Here is a 13321-nt window from a genome sequence, read left to right as displayed (position 1 = left end):
CTTCCCATGATCTCTCTGCAGTGCTGGCCTTTGGATGCTCATTTAACCTAAATTGCTGACAGCTTCGCCGGATCCCTGGAGGCCTACACCCGCTGGAGAGGCAGCCCTCCCTCAACCCCTCTACATCCTAGCTCGCCGAGGCCCTGGGCGGAGGGCAAGCGGAGGGAGCCACGGATTCGGGGACTCATCACCCCCTAGGAATCGCCCATGGATTCAGGAAAAGGCTCCTAGGAAAAAAAGGGCCGCTGGCCCAGCAAAACTAGGAGAAATCAGGTCAGCAGGTGCACATCACACATTTATTCTTATCATTCATGCACTTGGGAGTCCGCCCTGGGTTTGAATCCCGCCCCTGACCCGTACTAGCTGCGGGACTTCTGACAAGGGACACAACCTCTCCCAGTCCGGCATCCTTAGCCACAAACAGGAATGGAGTAAAGTAAGAGGACCGTCGTGAAGTACCAGGAACACAGCCTGGGAAATGGGAGGTCTCCCCCACAGCACTGCTCATGTTGATGACTGAGACACAGACCTTGATCTAAGATCCCTGTGGCTGGGAATGAAATGAAACAAACACAGCCCAGAACCTCCCAGAACCTCCAGGACTAACCGCAGAGGAGTCCTAAGAAGAAAGACCCAGGACACCAGCACAGACAAGAGGAAGCTTCCAGGGGACTTGCAGTCTTGAAATAAGAGCATGATCAAGCAGGAAGGAAGGAGAAGGGAAGAGCATGAGCAAAGGGCCAGAGGCCAGCCCGGCGACGTGCACGTCAGCTGGCCCAGAGGGGAGGACCCCCGGCCGGACATCAGAGGACCGGGGCAGGGAGACGAGGAGGGAGCAGGGCGGGACCATGGTGAGAAGTGTGGGAAAGCTGATGCCACGAGACACGGAGCCCTCAAAGGCTCCTGAGCCCTGCCAGGGGATTGGTCACCGGAAGAGAGGTCCCGGGCCTGTGTATAAATGGCATGAGTGGAGGAGGGGGGACACCTGGGGACAAGAGAGAGCAGTCACAAGGCCAAATCCCAGCAGATCTCGCCTGAAATTTACGGAAGCTCTTCTGAGAAGAAGCATCAAAAACCGAACAAACACATACACAAGTCTCCAGCGCTCCTCCCCTTGACCATTGACTGTGATCCTTCCAGGCAGTGAGGGGAGGGCGCCGGGACGAGGGAAGGAGAGTGGGGAAAAAGCCACCCCGGCCTTATGCGCAATGACTGAACTGGATTAATGCATCACTTGCCCAATGAAAAATTAATTGAAAAAAAAAAAATTCCTAAGAAATCCACCTTCCCAGCATCCTAAAAAGAGGATTCTCCTTAAGGATTCGTTTTTGATTTTTGCACGGAGGTTTCCGCAAATGAGCCAAATGAAACACCAAGGTCTCTGGGAGACTTTCTTTCCGAGGCCTGAAAGCTGCCTCCGCACCTCTCCTCCGTGGCCTGGCCTAACCAGCGAGACGCCTTTCCGAATGCTTGCTGTGAGTGAACCAACAAGGGGCAAAGCCAGCGGTCTCCTCGGTCTGTTAGCTCAGGACTTATCGACTGCTTCTCTGAGGTTCGGTTCTCCCTGCCTGCCTCCTCAGAAACCACCTTGCCTTCGAGACACTGCTTTCTCTGTGCTGTGAACGCTTCCAACCGAAACTAGCACAGTGGCAAGATTCCCACTGGAGATGAAGTTTCCTGGTGCCTCTTTGGCGTCTGGTGGAGACAGGGGCGTGCCAAAGCCGGAACCTAGAAAACCAGTCGGAGTCCCATTTTACACTCTTGTCCCTCGCTGCCTTGTCAAAGGTCCCTTCTGTCCCCTACCATCGTCGGGAGAAAAAAGACAGAAGGCTGCGCTAGCTGGGCAGTGATCAGTGGCACAGAAGGCGCCAAGGGAGGGGAAAATATGCAGCATTAATATTTAATGCCCTTTTCCATTTTCCCCTAATAAGCTGAGCGCTACGGCGGGGAAAGCTGATTTATTTTGTCAGCAGTGGAAATATTTCAAGTATGATGCATGTCACTGGGTCACACAGAACCCATCACACAAAAACACACACTGCAGAAGCATCCAAGGGAAGAATCTTCCGGACTTGATCTCAAAGCCTTGAGGCTTCTGGAAGGCTTCAGGAAGCACTGGTTGCAGAGCCGGCCGTGGGGCAGGCGTTCGGGCCACATGTCTGCCCCCCGCTTCCCCCAGTTGATGTGAGGAACAAGGCAGAAGGAGCTAAGGCTTCGGAGGCAAAGCACACGGGCAGGCTGCCCTTGTCCCCCGGCCCTTGTCCGTATTCTTGGCACCGATGGCTTCCTCTTATGAGCACCTGCAACTTTCTGTCTGAGGGTTTCTCCCGCCACCGGGGCTTCTCCTGCCCAATTACAGGGCAGGCTGGGAGAGCCAGGGGGCTAACGCTTTGGAGCTAGCCCTAGACTGGTATCAGACGGGAGTCGCTGGATGAAGGGTAGATCTTCTCCTCCCCTCCGAGATGGGCTCAACGCCCTCGCTCAGCGGCCCCCAGTCAGACCCAAGTCCGGTTGCCTGTGGCACCGCCCGCTAACACATGTTGCTGGCACCTTCCCCTCCCGTCCCGCCTCCTCTCTCTTCCCAGGTCTTTCCAGAAGCACTTGCACGCAATTGTTGTCTTCCAGAAGCTTGCACGCAATTGTTATCTTGGGGGTCTGCCGGGCGATCGGTTCCACTCTCGATTTTCCCGTGGGTAAAACTGGTGACAGCGGCCGCCCTCCTGCTGGCGGTTTTGAGAGCCAAATGAAATAACCCGTATGATTGCACCGGCATGGTGGGAAGTCAATAAGGAACGACTCACTTGTGTCTAAGGAGAGCGTGGGTTCTTTGTAAGCCAGGCGGCAAACCCTGATTTTATTTTTCGTTTTATTTAAGTTCTAGTTAGTCAACATCCGGTGCAATATTGGTTGCAGGAGTAGAATTCAGTGATTCGTCACTTACATACAACGCCCAGGGCTCATCACAGGCGCCCTCCCCAATGCCCATCACCCACCCACCTCCCCTCCGGCAACCCTCAGCATTTCTCTAATTAAGCGTCTCTTATGGTTTGTTTCCCTCCTCTCCCCCTTAATTGGCTTGTCTGTTTGGTTTCTTAAATTCCACATATGAGTGAAATCGTATGGTATTTGTCTTTCTCTGACTGGTTTTACTTAGCATAATACACTCTAGCTGTAACCACGTCGATGCAAATGTCAAGATTTCATTCTTTTTGATGGCTGAGTAATATTCCATTGTATGTGTATGCCATGCCTTCATTACCCACCATCAGTCAGTAGACATTTGGGCTCTCTCCGTAGCTTGGCTATTGTTGGTAATGCTTCTATAAACATCGGGTGCATGTAGCCCTCCCAATCTGTATGTTCGTATCCTTTGCAAACCCTGATTTCAGACACCAAATAAGTTCTTCCTCCCCCCTGATGGGAATCTTAATTTAGTAGAACTCTGGTGGCATCCTTCATATTTTCCACACCATGTGCAGTTAGTACCCTGATGAGGAACAAGACAATCAGAGGAAGTGCTAAGGAGATGATGGTAGAAAGAACATCTGCCTGTAGGTTGAGTAATGGGCTGAGCTGTAGCCCCCCAGAAGGATGTGTCCAACTCAACCCCCCATCTCAGTGATTGTGATCTTATTTGGGAAAAGGGTCTTTGCAGATATAATTAAGTTAAAGAGTTCAGGTTGAGACCATCCTGGGTTAACTGGATGGACCTGAAGTCCAATGACAAGTATCCTTACAAAAAGGGGAGAAAATATGAAGAGAAGAAACACAGAGGAGGAGGCCAGGCCATGTGGGGATGGAAGCAGGCCAATTGGACAGATGCTACCATAAGCCAAGGGACTCCTGGAGCCACCGACAGCCAGAGGAAGCAAGGATGTCTTCTTCCCCCTTAGAGGCTTCAGAGGGAACAGGGTGGGCTTGGTCTCCAGAGCTGTGAACAAATTTCTGTTGTTTTAAGCCACAAAACCTGTTACAGCAGGTCTTAGAAACTAACGCAGAGTATGAGACTGGGTCCTGCCTCCACTACTGGACCTTGACCACTACTGAGTCTCAATTTCCTCATTGCTGAAGCAGGAGTTTGGGAATAGACGGCCTCCAAGATGCTTTCCTGAGCTAACGGTGAGCAGCCTTGGGCTGTCTGTAGATGTGCTTAACTTCACAGACGACTTGGGCAGACAATAAATTTCTTGGAAGAGTGTCAGATCTGCTCGTTGGTCAGGATGGGCTAACCGCTGTAACAACTCAAAATCACAGTGGCTTGGTACACACAACTTCCTCCCACGCATCACAGTTCAGTAGTCATGCAGGGATCCAGGCTCCTGCCATCTTGTGGCTCCGCCCTCCTCCAAGCCTCACAGGGTTCTCCAGCCGGCACGTGCGGGGAGGGACAGCTGGAGGATGACCTATGTGTTTTTGTTTGGTTTGTGTTGTTTATTGGGTATAGTAGGTTGAATATTGTCCCCCCCCCCCCACCACCACCACCACCAAAAAAAAAAGAAAGAAAGAAAGAAAAGAAATGTCCAAGTCCTAACCCCTGTGAACGGGACTGTATTTGGAAATAAGGTCTCACAGATATAATTAAGATTCCTGGAATGAGATTATCCTGGATTTAGGTAATTGATGATTGGTGTCCTTGTCTAGAAAAGAGGGAGGCTTAAGACAGAGACACAAGGGGAGTCACAGAAAGATGGAAGCTATGGCTTCTAGAAGCTAAAGACTGCCAAGGATTTCTGGAGCCAGCAGGCACCAGGAAAGGAGCAGGGAACAGATTCTCCCTCAGAGGCTCCAGAAGGAACAAACTGCTGACACCTTGGTTTTAGATTTCTGGCCTCCAGAACTGTGGGAAAATTAATTGCTGTTGTTTCAGCCGCCTATTTGTGGTCATTTGTAATGGCAGTCCCAGGAAACCCACACGTAGGGGGAGGCCAGCAAGCGGTGCGTATCACTCCTGCCCACGTCCATTGGCCCGAACTCGCTCCCGTGGCCCCATGGAGCTGTGAGCCCGGGAAGCAAAGCCTGGCCGTGTGCCAGGAAAGCACGTGTATTCATGAGCCCTACTGTGTCTGCCAAATTCACAGAACCAACTGCCAAGACGCTGGGCAGCCAGAGCAAGCCAAAGTCATGCCAAGATGCGTATGGTTAGGGCACAGCTGCTACAGCCATGGACACAGATGTCCTCTCTCGACACCTCTGTCTTCAACATCAGCTGCACCCCAGAATCACCAGAAGGGGTTGCCTTTAAAAAAGCCAACTATCGCTCTCTTTCCCCCGGGATTCCGATGTAATTGGTCTCAGGTGGGACCCAGACTTCAGTACTGTTTTTTAAAGCCCCCTAGGTGATTTGAAACTGAAGCCAGGATTGAGAATGACCATCCTGGGGCGCCTGGGTGGCTCAGTCGGTTGAGTGTCCGACTTCGGCTCAGGTCGTGATCTCAGGGACTATGAGTCTGAGCCCCACATCAGGCTCCTCGCCGACGGTGCAGAGCCTGCTTGGGATTCTCTCTCTCTCTCCCTCTCTCTCTGCCCCCACCCCACACACTTGCATGTGCACTCTCTCGCTCTTGTCTCTCTCAAAATTAATAAGTAAACTTAAAACAAGAATGACTGCCCTACACCATCTTAATAGCTGGTGGGTTTTTTTTCTTTTTAACATTTATTTATTTTTGAGAGACAGAGTGAGACAGAGTCTGAGCGCAGGAAGGGCAGAGAGAGAAGGAGACACAGAATCTGAAGCAGAACACTTAACCGACTGAGCCACCCAGGCGCCCCAAAAGCTGGTGTTTTTCAATACATAATTTTCTCATAGATTATCTCATTTGAAACTCCCAACAGCCTTAGGAATGATGATGGACTTCTACCATTGGCTCCATTTCACAGATGAGGAAACGAAGTCCTCCTGGAGTTCAAAGGATTCTTTCATTCTACTCAGTTGTCCAGAGCACAGCCGGGACGTGAACCCTGGGCTACATACAATGTTAAGTCTGAACCGGAACTCTTTTTACAACAAGACGGTCGGCTATAAAACTTACTACCCCTTCTTAATGAGGCCCTCACCTGATGGAGAGGCATTAGTGAGCCCTGGATTCAAAGCAAAATGACTGTGTCCTTCTCGTAACATCAAATCTCTGACATCGAGAGATTTGTCCAGCCTGACATGACACGTGCCAGCCATTTTGCCTGTGACACACTCCAGGCACTGGGCCTGGGGCCCACAGTCTTTGTTTGCAAGGGCTAACAGAGATACTTGAGATCTGAACTACCATTGGCTCCAAAACACTAAAAGCAAAGTGCAAACTAAAGACAAGTAAATGCTTAATTGATATATACAAATGTCATTGCTTGTTAACTGTAGAATGCATTTAAATTTTACAGCATTTGAATGCAATTTGTAGGTTAGATTTTCTGGCTTTGCCATGCACAATTAGCTGTGAAACCTGAAAAACCATGACTAATTACAAAATAAATGAGTTACTTGGAGCCATATCATTTCAAAAGCAGAATCACAAAGATCCTTTGAAGTTCCTTTATAGCAAAACGTAAATGGCACTATAATGTGAGTGCTTTTAACATTTTTGACATGATATAAGGTGGGACCATCAAAATCAGAGCGTGCCGAGAGCAACAGAAGACTGAAAATGGCCCTGGTTATATGTGACGCCATGGTGGTCGTCTCCCCCATCCTGAAACACCTTGTCCAAGCCTGCTGGGGACAAGACTGGGATTGTCATGCCCATGGGCTCTGGCCTTGTCTGTCCCCAAACACCACACCCCAGGGACCACCACGGCCCTTGGTGAGACAATAGGAAGATGTAGTCAAAATAGGACTTCTTTATCTCTTTATCCTAACGGACTAATGGAAATCCCCATTGGGCACTGATTTTTTTTTTTTTTTGAACATGCCAAGTTCTTAAAGTTTTGTTAAAACAGAACAAGGTTTAGTCTTCTCATGGACTCTTCATGCTTTCCTGAATAGCCTTCCTACAAATCCCCTTGTGTTATTCACTGCCTGTGCTCCATTAGACCAAACTGGCCTCTTCCAGCATAGCCTGGGGACCTCTTTGATAAGTTTCTCCTTTTCTGTCCTTGGATAAATACTCTCCCTCTTTCTCTTCCTTTTTCCCCCTCTCCCTTCCTTCCTCCCTCCCTTCCTCCCTTCCTTCCTTCTTTCCTTCCTTCCTCTCTTCCTTCCTTCCTTCCTCCTTTCCTTCATTCTTTCCTTCCTCCCTTCCTTCCTTCCTCCCTTCCTCCTTTCCTTCATTCTTTCCTTCCTCCCTTCCTTCCTTCCTCCTTTCCTTCATTCTTTCCTTCCTCCCTTCCTTCCTTCCTTCCTTCCTTCCTCCTTTCCTTCCTTCTTTCGTTCTTTCTGTCCATTGCCACCACACTCACCCTCTTAGGCTGGATACAGTGATAAGATACTGGGAATACAGAATTTTAATAGGCGTGAGATCTGTCCTTAAGAAACTGAAATCTAGTAGAGAGAAGATGAGGAGAACAGATATATCAATAAATAATCAGAATTCAGAGACATGCAGATATACAAGTGGAACCACAGGTATATAGAAGAGGATATAGAAACAACAGAAAGAAGTTTTTAAAAGGCTTCCCTAAGAGAATTTTATGTCAAGGGATACGACATTATTCTGATTCCATGTTGTTTGAAGCTGATTTGTGGAGAAATTGAGGGGGACTAGGCACAAAATGCTGCTGTGTGGAATACTCGTGTAAGGCCCCTGGTCATTTTGTCAGGTTAGGAGACAAGATTTTATGATGTTACTCCAAATATTTTTATATAGGCCCTTTAATAAATTCTGCCAAGTACTGAACCCAAGGAAAGATTTGCCTTTCCACGATGAATTGGTATCAGATAATGAGAGTGAAGCAATTCAACAGATTTCCCTTATTGCCTTAGCTGCCAGGAAGCTCAGAGATAAATGCCATACCTATTAGCAGGGATTATCTCATCCTTAGTCTCTGGTGGAAGATATCCCTCGTGATAAAGACTGCTGGCCTCTAAATTCTTAGCATGGCCCAGTCCACTGGTTTTGTTTATGCCCTGCATAGTGATAAGGCTATATTACTTTTTTTTAGAAAACAAAACAAAACAAAACACTTTTGAGAAATTTAATGACTGAACTATTAGTTCCATAAAGTCGAGGACTATATCTGTCTCATGTATCACGGTAATACCATTACGAGAGAACATTTGGCAAAAGATCAGTGCTCAACGGATATTTATTGGGAGGCTAAGTGATGAATCAGTAAATGAGAGAACCATATATCTAAATGTATATGCACCTAATGTGTCTCCTTGCCACCAGTCACCTCCTGCTCCTACCACCCAGTGATGCCAGATATACCTCTCACGTTATATCTCCCTCCTCCTTTGCCAACATGTGCACACTCCTGAGTTTCCCATGGTTCCCCTTTGCCTTTGTAGTTGAAGTTGTGAACGTCTATTATTTGTGGACCCACTCAGCATCCCTTTCCTTTGGGTACTGATCCCCCTTAACCAAGCATTTTCTGGCAGGGCTCTCGGGCTTACAGTTCTATTCCCACCCCCGCACCCCCACACCCCCCCCCCCACCCTGTGATGGAGTGGTCCAGAACTCACACTGGTCCCTTGGTGGGCTTATAATCCAAACATGGCTCACCAAAGTCCTTTGGGAAAATTTATATGGACACTGGGAGACAGAGGGTGTCCCTCAAGGTAGGACAAGTAAGAACCATGTAAGCCTGGTTCCTGAGGGCCATTCTCTCCAAAAGAAAGAATATTCCAGGGAATAAAGCCAACAAGAGAATGTAGGGCAAGAGATGGGGAGCAGAGAGAGAGAGAGAGAGAGCCCTTGAGCAGCTGGCTGGATCTAGCTATGTCTTAATCCGTCTCAGTTTTGTCAGCTGATCTATTCCTGTTCTTGTTTAAACTACTTGAATTGGGCATCTTATCCTTGCACCTTTAATAGTCCTACCTGAGGATATTATGTATAAATTCCTAACTCTTCTTTCTAATCTCTTAAAAATCTCTTAAAAATAAATCTATAAAATCTCTTATGGATACCCAGGGTATGGATAGGGATTGTACTGAGTGTGCAGATTGCTTTGGTTAGTATAGACTTTTTAACAATGTTCTTCTAATCCATGAGCATGGAATGCTTTTCCATTTCTTTGTGAACTCTTCAATATCTTTCATAAGGGTTTTATAGTTTTCAGAGTATAGATTTTTACCTCTTTAATTGGGTTTATTCCTAGGTATCTTAATGTTTTGGGTGCAATTATAAATGGGGATTGATTCCTTGATTTTTTTTCTGCTGCTTTGTTATTGGTGTATAGAAATGCAATAGATTTCTGCACATTGATTTTATATCCTGCAATTTGCTGAAGTCATGTACTAGTTCTAGTAATTCTTTGATGGAGTCTTTTGGGTTTTCTACATAGAATATCATATCATCTGCAAATAAAGTTTGACTTCTTTCTTGCCAATTTGTATACCCTTTATTTCTTTTTGTCGTCTGATTGCTGAGGCTAAGACTTCCAGCCCAGTGTTTATAGCAGTATTATCAACAATAGCCAAACGATGGAGGGAGCCCAAATGTCCATCAACTGATGAATGGATAAAGATGTGGTATATATATATACAATGGAATGTTACTCAGTCATCAAAAGGAATGATATCTTGCCACTTACAAAGACGTGGATAGAGCTTGAATATATTACACTAGGCAAAATAAGTCAATTAGAGAAAGACAAATACCATATGATTTCACTTATATATGGAATTTAAGAAACCAAACAAATGACATATGGGAAGAGGTGGAAAAAGAAAAGAGAGGGAAATAAATCACAAGAGACTCTTGACGATAGAGAACAATCTGAAGGTTGATGGAGGGAGGTGGGTGGGAGATGGGCTAGATGGGTGATGGGTACTAAGGAGGGCACTTGTGATGAGCACTGGGTGTTGTATGTAGGTGATGAATCACTAAATTCTACTCCTGAAACCAATATTATACTATATGTTAACTAAAATTTAAATTAAAAAATTTTTCATTAAAAAAAAAAAGAAATTTGCAAGGTATTGTCATGAATAGGACCACAGGGTTAATCCTTGTGGTCTTGCTTCTCAAGTCATCTGGGTGAAGAATCTTTTTATAATTTGTAATTCCATCTAGTCCATCAATTTTTTTAGTTCCATCTGTCCAACAAAGGCATTATATACAGAATGTTGAAATGTCTCCTACTCCTCAATAAGAAAAAGATTGAAAACCCAACAAAAACCAGATAGAAAACCTGATAGAAACCCAGTAGAAAAGTGGGCAAAACACTTGAACAGCCGCTTTTAAAAACCAGGATAAACAAGAGGCCAATAAACATAAGCAAAGGAACTCAACTTCAGTAGTCATCAAGGAAATGCCAAAAAACAATCACAATAAAATATACAGTCCTGTTTGAATACACTAATGGCAAAGAGCAATTGAGTTTAATCACAGACCAACATGGCGCCCTATCCCATGGCACATATCCATAGTTCATAACCACATGCAACTTTCCACTCAGGTCAACGATACCTGAATTGGTCAGTTCCTGTTCACCAAGACAAATCTTCTGATCACACACTCAGAATGAAAGCCACCTCATTGTCAGAGTGCCATAGATGTGTCTAAATATTGACTCTCAAATTCTGTATTGCAGAACAGTACAAGGTCTTGGTAAACAGTGGTCCGCAGACCACACTTTGAGTAGTGCTGACCTATAACTAACGCTGCCGGGATTCAGGCGGCCAGAGCTGGAAAAAGCTGGTAAGCAGACTCCTTTGCAGAATGAAGCCTCAGCCACGTTTAATTTAGCAAGATGGACTGCACATTAACCAAGACGTTCCCTAAATGGATAAAGAGAAGAACTTTATTCCAGTATTGCTGAGAAAACTAAATGGTGATGGCTGTGAATGTGAGCAAATGTAGGAGAAGGCTGCAGTGTATACCCGAGGATGACTTTGTACACTCATGGAAATAGGAGGTGATGTCCGGAAATAATAGCTCCGGGGGAAGTTGGCTGGAAAGAGGTCAGCTCCCGTACTGATATCTCTTCCCGCTACTCCAGATCTCTGAAAACAGCATAACTGGTCCCTAGAGAAGGGGTTTTTACACTGGGAAGATGTGTCTCCTCTCCCCAGTGGTTGGGCAAATAATAATTTCCGTGCTCGGGTCACAAAGGTGTTTCTACAAAACTCAAGGGGTGCGGTCTCTGGGGGTGTTTGTCTTTTTAATTTCCAACTGCCTCCTCTGATCATCCTCCTCCCACTTCTTTCTTAGCCTAGTGATTCTCAAGCCTGGCTTCACAACAGAATCACCTAGAAAGCATCAATAAACACTAATGCCTGGACCCCATTCCCTGAGATTCTAGTTTATTTATCGACAGTGAGGCCTAGATATTCATAATTTTTTAAATTTGTTTTACGTTTTATTTATTTTTGAGAGAGAGAGAGAGAGAGCAGAGACAGAGTTGGGGAGGGGCAGAGAGAGAGGGAGACGTGGAATCTGAAGCAGGCTCCAGGCTCCAAGCTGTCAGCACAGAGCCTGACATGGGGCTTGAACCCATGAACTGTGAGATCAGGACCTGAGCCGAAGTTGGATGCTTAACTGACTGAGCCACCCGTGCATGCATCCCTTAATAATTTTTTTTAATCTCCCAGGAGAATACAATAAGTAGAATTGAGACCTCTGTCTTAGCCAAAAGAACTCACTTGTCCTTCTATGTGTAGTTGAGTGTAATCAACCCATCTGTCACCAGCATTTTCTGAACTCCTAATGTGTTCAGGGACTGCAGGAGATGTGACAAAAACCTACTACGAGGTATTTACCCTGGATTCTCCAGAGTCATGTTCACAAAGTGCCATCTCTGGACCTACGGCATCTCCATCAGCTGGGAGCTTGTTAGCAATGCAGATTCTCGGGCTTCGCCCCAGATGGACGGAATCTGAAATCTGGGGAATCAGGGCCAAGAATTTGGGTTTTAATTTCCTAGAGGAAATTGTGTTTCCTCTAGGAGCAGAAAAATTCATAGAGATAGAATGTAGAATGATGGTTGCCAGGAGCAAGGGAAGGAAGAAATGGGGAGTTATTGTTTAAGGGGTATTGAGTTTCAGCTTTGCAAGATGGAAAATGTTCTGCGGGTCGACGGTGACAATAACACACAACAATGTGAATGTACTTAACGCCACTGACCCGCACACTTGAGTATGTTTAAAATTGTATGTTATGTATATTTTGCCCCAGTTTAAAATATGTATGTTTGTGGGGCGCCTGGGTGGCTCAGTCGGTTAAGCATCCGACTTCGGCTCAGGTCCTGATCTCATGGCTCCCGAGTTCGAGCCCCGCGTCGGGCTCCGTGCTGACGGCTCAGAGTCTGGAACCTGCTTGGGATTCTGTGTCTCCCTCTCTCTCTCTCTGCCCCTCCCCCACTCACACTCTGTGTCTCTTTCCCTCTGTCTCTCTCAAAAATAAATAAAAACATTAAAAAAATTTTTTTTCAATATGTATGTTTGTATATGAATAAATATATACATATTATAAGCTATATATAATAAGTGTATTTTATTTATTTACTTATTTATCTATCTATTTATTTGTTTAAAGCCCATTAGGTGCTTCTGCTGCACACTAAAATTTGGAGAAAATTCCTCCAGACCCTGAGGGCCGACCATTCATTCGTTCATGACCCTTCGTGACCTCTGTGCGCCTAAAACTGTGCTCGGCACCAGAGGAACATCATCCCTGCTCCCTTGGCGTTCAGATTTCAATGAGGAGACAGACATTAAGCAAATAATTGCACAACTCATTATTTAATCACAATTGAGATTATACCTTGAGCACGGCATGAGGAAGACAATGTTGTGAGACCACATAACCTGACTTGGCGGAGGGCATTAAAAATATTTCCTAAGAGCCAGAGGGAAGGAGAGTGGGGGGATGGGTGAGATAGATAAAGTGGATTAAGAGTACACTTACCTGGGGGCGCTTGGGTGGCTCAGTTAATTATGGATCCAGCTCTTGATTTCAGCTGAGGTCATGATCTCGCTGTTGTGAGAGCAAGCCCCACATAGGGCTCTGGGCTGGGCACGGAGCCTGCTTAAGATTCTAGTTCTCCTGCTCCCTCTGCCCCTCCCCTGCTTGTACTCCCTCTCTCTCTCCCTCTCTCTCTCTCTCTCTCTCTCAAAAAAAAAAAAGTACACTTACCTTTCTTTTAATGTTTATTTATTTTTGAGAGAGAGAGAGAAAGAGACAGACAGAGCATGAGCAGAGGAGGGGCAGAGAGAGAGGGAGACACAGAA

The sequence above is a fragment of the Panthera leo genome, chromosome D2 (genome assembly GCF_018350215.1).
Source record: "Panthera leo isolate Ple1 chromosome D2, P.leo_Ple1_pat1.1, whole genome shotgun sequence".
Taxonomy (NCBI): domain Eukaryota; kingdom Metazoa; phylum Chordata; class Mammalia; order Carnivora; family Felidae; genus Panthera; species Panthera leo.
This window is presented reverse-complemented; position numbering follows the sequence as displayed.